The 9,406-nt window shown below is 27.4% G+C and overlaps 1 protein-coding gene across 3 annotated transcripts in view; it reads right to left on the bottom strand.

Annotated features, from left to right (window-relative positions):
* LOC100210424 (phospholipid-transporting ATPase IF) overlaps positions 1-3,211 on the bottom strand; it is a 55,715-nt gene extending 52,504 nt beyond the window's left edge. For 2 of the 3 annotated variants that reach the window (XM_065787539.1, XM_065787537.1), the window contains exons 1-2: positions 2,837-3,211; positions 1,969-2,024 (exon numbers count right to left, since the gene is read on the bottom strand). The gene's annotated coding sequence lies outside the window, so the exon portion shown is untranslated. Of the gene's footprint in view, positions 1-1,968; positions 2,051-2,836 lie in introns of those variants that run through there. The other variant, XM_065787538.1, reaches the window with a different exon arrangement.
* Positions 3,212-9,406: the final 6,195 nt, after the last annotated feature.

Genomic DNA, 9,406 nt, shown 5'->3' with positions numbered 1-9,406 from the left:
GTTCTGTGATGATGGTTATTTTATATCAGTCATACATCATTAGTTTTTTTATGTTATTCATATGAATATCATCTATGAAACAATCATTTTACAAATGAGCTAATTAACTAATTATTTGTGAAAGGTTAATAATTTAATTCAAATGCTTTCTTGAACTTGTCAAAAAATAAGAGAAAAAATATTTTAAAATAAATCTAAAAAAATGTTCTTTTATTGTCGAAAGTTAGTAATTCATATAACTTGATTTAAAAATTTTTATTGTTGTTATTGTAAAAATAATCTTTTGTTACTATTTATACCATTAAAATTTTAAATGTTACATAAATCATTATTTGAAATGATCAAAAAATCTTTTCTACTAATTAAAAAATAAACAAAATTAAAAAAATAAATAAAATAAAAAATAAATTAATTAAAAAAATAACAAAAATAAGCAGAACTCTATTTCAAAATTTGATTCCTTGCAAACATTTCTAATAGATGGGTCTTATCTTATAAGCTCTTCCAAGGATAAAATTATTTGAAAAAAAAAAACTTTCTTCTTATTTATCTATTGAATCTAATGGCTGCAATCTTCTTATCATTCAGTGTTAAAATATTGCATTGTAATATTTATGTTTTAACAACATGAGAGTCATAACTAAAAACTATTTCACACTTTTTTGTTACACAACACTAAAGACATGCTATTTCATTTTTTCCACAAAGGGATTACCTGTAAATAAATGCAATTTGATTAAAAAAAACTTTGTTTTTATTTAGTTTTAAATAAAAAATTAGTTGATATGTATAGACTTTTTAGCTCATTGATTATATAAAGATCATCCAATTGGTCAATATAGTTCTTTGATTATATCAAGATCATCCAATGGGTCAATATAGTTCTTTGATTATATCAAGATCATCCAATTGGTCAATATAGTTCTTTGATTATATCAAGATCATCTAATTGGTCAATATAGTTCTTTGATTATATCAAAATCATCTAATTGGTCAATACAGTTCTTTGATTATATCAAGATCATCTAATTGGTCAATATAGTTCTTTGATTATATCAAGATCATCTAATTGGTTGATTTGGATGATATCAAGACTCAACAAAAGTTCACAATCTGCTAGCTCAATTCTGGAAACAAGCTTAATACATTTTGAATTTTGAACATAAGGTGCCTAATGTTATCGTTAATAGGATCAAATATAAAATAAAATTAAAGTTGAAAATTATACATTATGTTCTTGGTATAAAAAGAACTGCTAATTAAATAAGATTCATTTTCATAATGCTAAGAAACACTTAAAGAGAATACAATAAAGATACAACTAGTCCATACCATTAGATTAAGCACATTTAAAAAGACTTTTTATATTCAACATCCTATTCCCAAGTTTCCAGTTTCTTAGGCAAATGCCAAAATTAGGTTATGTATATAAAATATAAAAAGAAATGATAGGGTTCCCACAAAAAAATCTTAAATTCAAAAATTTTTTAACTCTTACATTCATAAACTTTTTAACTCTTCATCAATCTGTGTGTTGGTGCACTTCTCTGCAGATTTTCAAGAGTTTCTCCTGAACATGAAAACTGGTCTTCAATGGTATGTCTCTTCATGAGTGATTTCTCCTTCAAGTTTTTAACTAATATTTGCTTATTATTACTAAAACTTAAATTCAATAAACAAATGTCCATGTGAGAGCACAAAGATCTACTTGTTCATGTGAGGTACAAAGACCTTCTACGCACAAAGACCAACTTCAACCCTCTTTATAAGCCTTATTTTTACAAATAAAATCAGAGAAAAACCGATCAAAGTGATCACTTTTAGGGTCGTACTTCCCAAACACATTTTTGTTAATTAAACTAATTCAAAAATTTTTCTAAATTATTTTGCTAGCTCAGCAGACATTAGTAGACAATTGTAAAATTGTAATTTTTGATAAAAATAATAAAAAACTGTTGAAACACTTACTTTGTTTGTTATGAAAAATTTCAATGGAGACTTCTCAAAAAGATGTTTAAGTAAACCTGGTAAAAAGATTGGAATATTTGCAAACTTATTTATTTTTTTATTTATATTTGTCATAGTAAACAAAATATTATAAAAAAGTCAAACAAGGTTTTTGTGTATATATATATGTAAATATATATATGTATGTGTATATATATGTGTATATATATGTGTGTATATATATCTGTGTGTATATATATATATATATATATATATATATATATATATATATATATATATATATATATATATATATATATATATAAACAGATATATATATACACACACACACATATATATGTGTGTGTATATATATATATATATATATATATATATATATATATATATATATATATATATATATATATATATATATATATATATAAAGATTTAATAAAACTTTATATATAATTAATAGTATTATTAACAAGGTTTTTGTGTATATATATATGTAAATATATATATGTATGCGTATATATATGTGAATATATATCTGTGTGTGTATATATATATATATATATATATATATATATATATATATATATATATATATATATATATATATATATTATATATATATATATATATAAAGATTTAATAAAACTTTATATATAATTAATAGTATTATTTTTATTATTATTGTCTTTAATTGTAAAATTATTATTATTATTATTATTATTATTATTATTGTTATTATTATTATTATTATTATTATTATTATTATTATTATTATTATTATTATTATTATTATTATTATTATTTATACTTGTTCTACAACAAAAAGAAAGTTATAAACAAAAGTAACACAATGTAACACTTTTAAAAGTACCTGATTACATCATCCATTGAGAGGATGAAAGTTTTCAGTTATTTGATAATATTTGAAATCGGGAAAAGTTTTAGAAACATCAATATTGAACTAAACAACACTATTCTAAAAATATAGTGCAATATGTAGTACAAAACTTGGTAATCTTTGTTCGAAAAAAGGGTTTATATAAAACAATTATTATTTTAAAATGTTAGTTTATTTATTGGTTTCACAAAATAGATGTCTTTAAAGATGGGTAAAGATAAGTCATTTTTTCACATAAAACATAAAACCATACAACATTAAACTATTATTAATATTATTAAGCTCATATATATTAATGTATCATTTTTCATATTAACTATCGCTTTTCAGCAAGAAATAAAATGGAATGATCGCGTCGCAACGCAAAATTTAGTAAACGGATCGCATGTGACTAATAGCAATAAAAATAAAGACAAGATCAGATAAATAAACACAAATAAAGACCAACTTCAATATTTCTGTGGTTTTTCCTTGCATTATTTGGGGACTGTCCATTAATTATGTCAACAATTTTTCAGCAATTTTTACCTCCCCTTCCCCTTGTCAACAACTTGTCAAACTTTCAGAGACCCCCTATAAAATTTTGTTAAAAATTATTTTACCCCGTTCTTGTGTAAAATTAAAAAATATAAAAAAAATCAAACATTTTTAAATAGTAGTAGTTTATAACTTATAGAAAAGTTGTTTAAAAGTAAAACGTTTACAAAAAAAAACTTTATTCAACTTTTAACTTATAAACATTTTTAATATATATATATAAATTTTTTTTTAAAAATAAAAACACCTCCGCTTCCAACAAGGCTGCAAACAACCACTAATTAAAGTTGGAAACTACTGAAAGAGAAATGATAAAGATAGCAGAGCAAGATAACGATTTACAGATGACTTAAAGGATTGCAAATTGTATGAATCAGGAAAGCAAGATGAAGGAAGCGAATTCCAAAGAGCTGATGTTCGAGGAAAAAAACTAGACGAATAAGAGTTTTTGGAGCACTTAGGAACAGTCTCAGAAAAAGGATGAGACTTAATTAAATAACGAGTAATACAAGAATGAATTTTAGTAGATGGAACAAGAGTCGCTAGCTCTTTAGATCAGTGCCCATTATAGAATTTGTAGAAAAGAGAAAGAGAAGCAACATTACAACGACGTGATAATGGTTGGAGATTGGCTGCAAGAGCAGATCCAACAATGTTTACAATGCGTTTTTGCACCTTATCTAAAAGAGAAAGGGCATCATTAGAAGATCCGCCCCAGATATGGCAAGAGTATTCCATACAAGGCCGGATTTGAGACTTATAGAGATAGAGAATAGAATCCGAAGTAAGAGAGTGTCGAGCTCGATGAAGAGATGCAACCTTAGCAGATGCTAATTTTGCAACTGATTTGATATATGGTTTCCAAGACAGATCGGAAGTAAGAGTTAATTCTAGAACATGAAGAGTAGATGATTCATCGATTTCATCACCGTTCATAAATATAGAAAGATCTAACTTATTGCAACAACGATTGGCTGAAAAAAATTGAGTTTTATCTGTATTGAAGATAACCAGCCACTGTGAGCCCCATTCTGTAGCAGAAGTGAGATCCTTTTCAAGCTCAAATGCCCTATCCAAGCAATCAGAGAGTGTTGGTTTCTTATCATGACAAGAATAAATGGTAGTATCCTCAGCAAACAATGCCACCTTAGATGTGAGAATATCTGGAAGATTGTTAATGTAAATTAAAAAGAGTATAGGGCCGAGGATAGAACTTTGAGGAACCCCTGAAGTTACAGAATAAGAAGAAGGGTGCTGTCCATCGAGGACAACTTTTATACTACGATTGGAAAGTAAGGATTCAACAATCTTAAAGATGTTACCAGATACACCATAAGAAGAAAGCTTATGGAGAAGACCAGCATGCTAAACTTTATCAAAAGCTTTTGAAATGTCAAGAGCGATGGCCTTAATCTCTCCACCTTTATCTAATGCACGATAAAACCTATCGGTTATTACTGTTAGCAAATCAGCTGTAGAACGAGAAGATCGAAATCCATATTGATGTTCAGAAAGAAAGTTATTAGATTCAAGACGAGAAATTAATTGTTTGTTAATTAAAGATTCAAAAACCTTGCTTATGATAGGAAGAAGACTAATGGGACGGTAGTTAGACGAACAAGATCGCTCTCCAGAATTTTTGAAAATAGGGATAACAGATACCGCTTTCCAGCAGGCTGGGAAACAAGACTCTGATAAGCACTTGTTGAATAGTTTTGAGAGTACAGACGATAGCTCCGAAGAACACTTCTGCAAGACAACAACACGTATGTTGTCCGGGCCACAAGCTGTAGGAGAGTCTAGGCAGGAAATCACTTTAGATACAGAAGCTGGAGTGATACGAATGTCAAGCAATAGATCAGCCTGTTTGTTGGCAATATCAGGTAGAACGCAGCTAGTGGAATCAAGAGATGATATTGATGAAAAGTATTTAGCAAACAATTCAGCTTTGTCTTTAGGTGAGGTGACAAAGTCTGAACCATACAAGAGAGGCGGAACTAAAGATTTGCCCTTATTATTAATACTATTAAAGATACTCCTGAAGTCACGAGAGCCTAATTTTTGAGATGAGATTTTTGGACCTGAGAATAGCGGGCTTTGGCGTTAGATAAAACCTTTTTACAAAGGTTTCAAGCATTAATAAACAGTCGTCTGTTTTCTGGAGAACTGTTTTGCTGATAGATATGGAAGTAACGGTTTCGATTGGCAATCGCAGCAGCACAGTGTGAGGAAAATCACGGAGGAGAGTGAGGCTTGACCTGGAATCGTCGAAAGGGAACAAAAGATTCTATGCCAGACTGAATCCACGAAGTATATATAGCCATTTAAATTTTATTTAAAATATTTAATCATTTATATAGCCAAAATATATATAGCAATTTAAAATTACAAAGGCTTGCTATGAACAAAAAGTGAATAGGAGTAAAAGTGTTTACTACATGCAACACTATTGGCTTAAGCTTCTTTTAGTGCATGATAGAAGGTAAAAAAAATTAAATTCACTCCACTTATCGAAGAACTGCAAGTCGATATTATGTTAATAATAAAAAAATCGTTTGAGTTATGGAATTTAAAAGAACAAAGAGAAACATTAAAACTTTGATGGAGAAAAGTATTCCTCGATGTTTTCCGAAATTCTTATTACGATAAAGAAATCGTAACTATTGAAATTTTTGAAAAGATCTTCTTTAACAAAACAAGTTTATATTTTTAAGTTGTTATATTACGATTAATAATTGCAAACTTAAAATTTATATATATAATTATTCTGAAATTTATGAAATACATACATACATACATACATAAATACATACATACATACATACATACATACATACATACATACATACATACATACATACATACATACATACATACATACATACATACATACATACATACATACATACATATATATATATATATATATATATATATATATATATATATATATATATATATATATGTATGTATATATATATATATATATATATATATATATATATATATATATATATATATATATATATACATACATATATATATATATATATATATATATATATATATATATATATATATATATATATATATATATATATATATATATATATATATATATATATATATATACACAAGTACCGTATTTTAAGAACATACTGAATACTGGAAACATATGTGGAGAGAGTTTATTTCCAGTTATCGTTTAAAAATTCTCTTATAACTAATTTAAATGTTCATCTAGTCGATTTTGTGAAAATGTTGACGGAAGTCGCATCAATTAAAATATGCGGCCAGGTATTCCACTGCAACACAACACGGTTCGTGAAGAATTTCTCTCTTGCCATGCAATTGAGTACTCTTTGCCGTGCAAGTCTTTGATTATGACCAAGCATAACATATACTTTGAAGACGAAAGACGATTGAATAATACATGAAAGTTAATTTCATCAAATCCACGCATGAACTTGAACATCAGAATTAAATCACCTCTTATTCTTCTTTTTTCAAGTGTCGTAAGACCTAACTTGACTCTTCGCTGCTCGGCGGTGCGATCCATCTCATAATCTTCTAATCTCAGGAATAATTTTTGTTGCACGGTTTTAAACTTTTTCTAGCGCTTCTATGTCTGTCCGTTGGTAAAGTGACTACGCTCAGATAGGGTACTCTAGGTCAGGACAAACATTCATGGTGCACGATTGTTGTAATAGTCTCGTTTTGATACCTTTTTTATTGGCCGGTATGCATGGCTAGTAATTAAGTAAGCTTGCGTGACTAGTAACAAAGTAACTAAATTTATTTTAAAAAGTAACGTTGGTGACGTCAACTTTTCTTGAACCCCCTCCCCCTTGTCAAAAATTTTGTTGACGTAATTAATGGACAGCTCCTTGCCTAATTTTAAAAATTATGAATAAATGAGAAATAAAGACGAGTAAAGCATTTTTTGAATATATCGATACCCCAGAACCATTGGGAAACAAGTCTGAAATTTCCAAAAACGAATTTATGTTGGCAATACATTGAAAACAGCCATAACTTTCAGTTCCACACAGAACCAACTCTCAGAATTATGGAAAAAAATTCGGAAATATTGCATGTGCATACTATTATGCGATAACGAAACTTATTGCTAAACTTTGACCGGCCATTTCTCAACTTTATGGTATTTCTAGTTATTTCCCTATGGTTCTCGGGGATCGATATAAGTTCCAAATTTTTATTAACCTACAATTTATGTGTCAACTTTATGTCGCGGTAGAGTCTGCGGTTTTCATCTGTGGTCCCAAACAGCTTAGTACATCCTGTTTTATACCCACATGTTTTGAAGCTTATATATGTTTACTTAAATGATTATATAAATCATTAAAGTAAACATATGTATATATATTTATATATATATATATATATATATATATATATATATATATATATATATATATATATATATATATATATATATATATATATATATATATATATATATATATTAAGGTTATGACTTTTTTCAATCCCATGCTCATGTACTGTAGTTTGATAAACTTTTACCTAAAAAGCACGAAATGAACTATTATTTGCATATCTTTTGAAAAAAGATCACCCCGCCATTGAAAAATCAATTTTTAACTACGCAAACCAGTTTTTATTGTCATCATCATTGAAATCTATTTAAATTCAATTCAATATTTTAATAAGCATTCTTTTTTTTTTAAATAAAAAATCTTTGAGACAGTTTTTAAGTTGCACATACATTGACTGAAAAATATATACTCATTTAAATATTTAACTGAATTTAAATAAATTTCAATGAAAAGTATTAATTACCGATTTAAGTGGTTTTAAAGCAACACAAAGTTCATTTATGATATCAAGCTAATTTTTAATTAAAGAAAAATCAGTATTTGTACCAATCAGACCTATTTTTACTTCTGTTTGCGCGTCCAAAAAACGTTCAATTATATCAATTGTACTGCTCCATCTTGTCCTTGAACTACAAACCAAAGCTTTTTTTTTTCCAAACTTTTAAATTATATTTGGTAAAAGTTTAATAGCTTTTGTTGTTAACTTTGTACCTCGGATTCTTAACACTCTGACCGATTGAAATACTTCATTATGATGTAGATTTAAGTTCATATATCTTCTGTTTTTTACTGAAATATACTTATCAAATGTAAGACTAAATTTACATTTATCTTCAAGTTTCCTTTTAATGGAACTTATAATTTGTTTCTTGACTGACTTGAAGTATTTAATGACAAGTTCGCAAATAGTTTAAGGGCTTTGAGAGATTTTGTATCCCAGGGCACATTGCAAAGTTTCACTTTCAGCAATAGCGTGAAAGCACATTCCATAAATAGCTGATAGTTGGCTAAAAATTTCATGTAGAGTTTTATGGACATTCTTAAAAAAACTTTCAATTCGTGGTATTTTGGCAGCATGAATGTTTGCTGAAGCTTCGGGTGCAGAGTTATTGCATTTAAGAATTTCAAATTTGCGTTTTGTTTTTAAATGCCATGTAAAAGCTGTTGTCGTTGAGCCAGGTGTTTTGAAAATAATTTTACAGAGTTTACACTTTGAACTCTGTAATACTTTGGAAAATTCGAAATAGTCCCATGCATCAGATCTTCAAGTTGTGCTTACATTTTTAAACTGATCCATATTTTTATTTCATTTAACTAAAAATTTTATTAGCTCGTCAAACCTATATAAACTAGTCTTTTTTTTTATTTAGAAATTTTAACGATCTATTATATGGGTATCACTTTGGGTTTTCTTTAATAATTTAAAATATGTAACGCATGTAACAATTCTAATTTTAAAACTTAAAAGTAACGTTCTAAACCATTTGTTTACATAATCCATTTGAGACTTAAACTTTAAATGTGTTGCTTTTGAAATGAAGTACACAAAAAATTAAGAGTAACAAAAACTGTCTAAAGAAGTCACATTATAAAAAAAGATTTCGGTTTAACTGTTGTATTGCCTGGGCTAGTACCTACCAATCAAAAC

Source organism: Hydra vulgaris, chromosome 01 (assembly GCF_038396675.1).
Source record: "Hydra vulgaris chromosome 01, alternate assembly HydraT2T_AEP".
Lineage (NCBI taxonomy): Eukaryota > Metazoa > Cnidaria > Hydrozoa > Anthoathecata > Hydridae > Hydra > Hydra vulgaris.
This window is presented reverse-complemented; position numbering and strand designations above follow the sequence as displayed.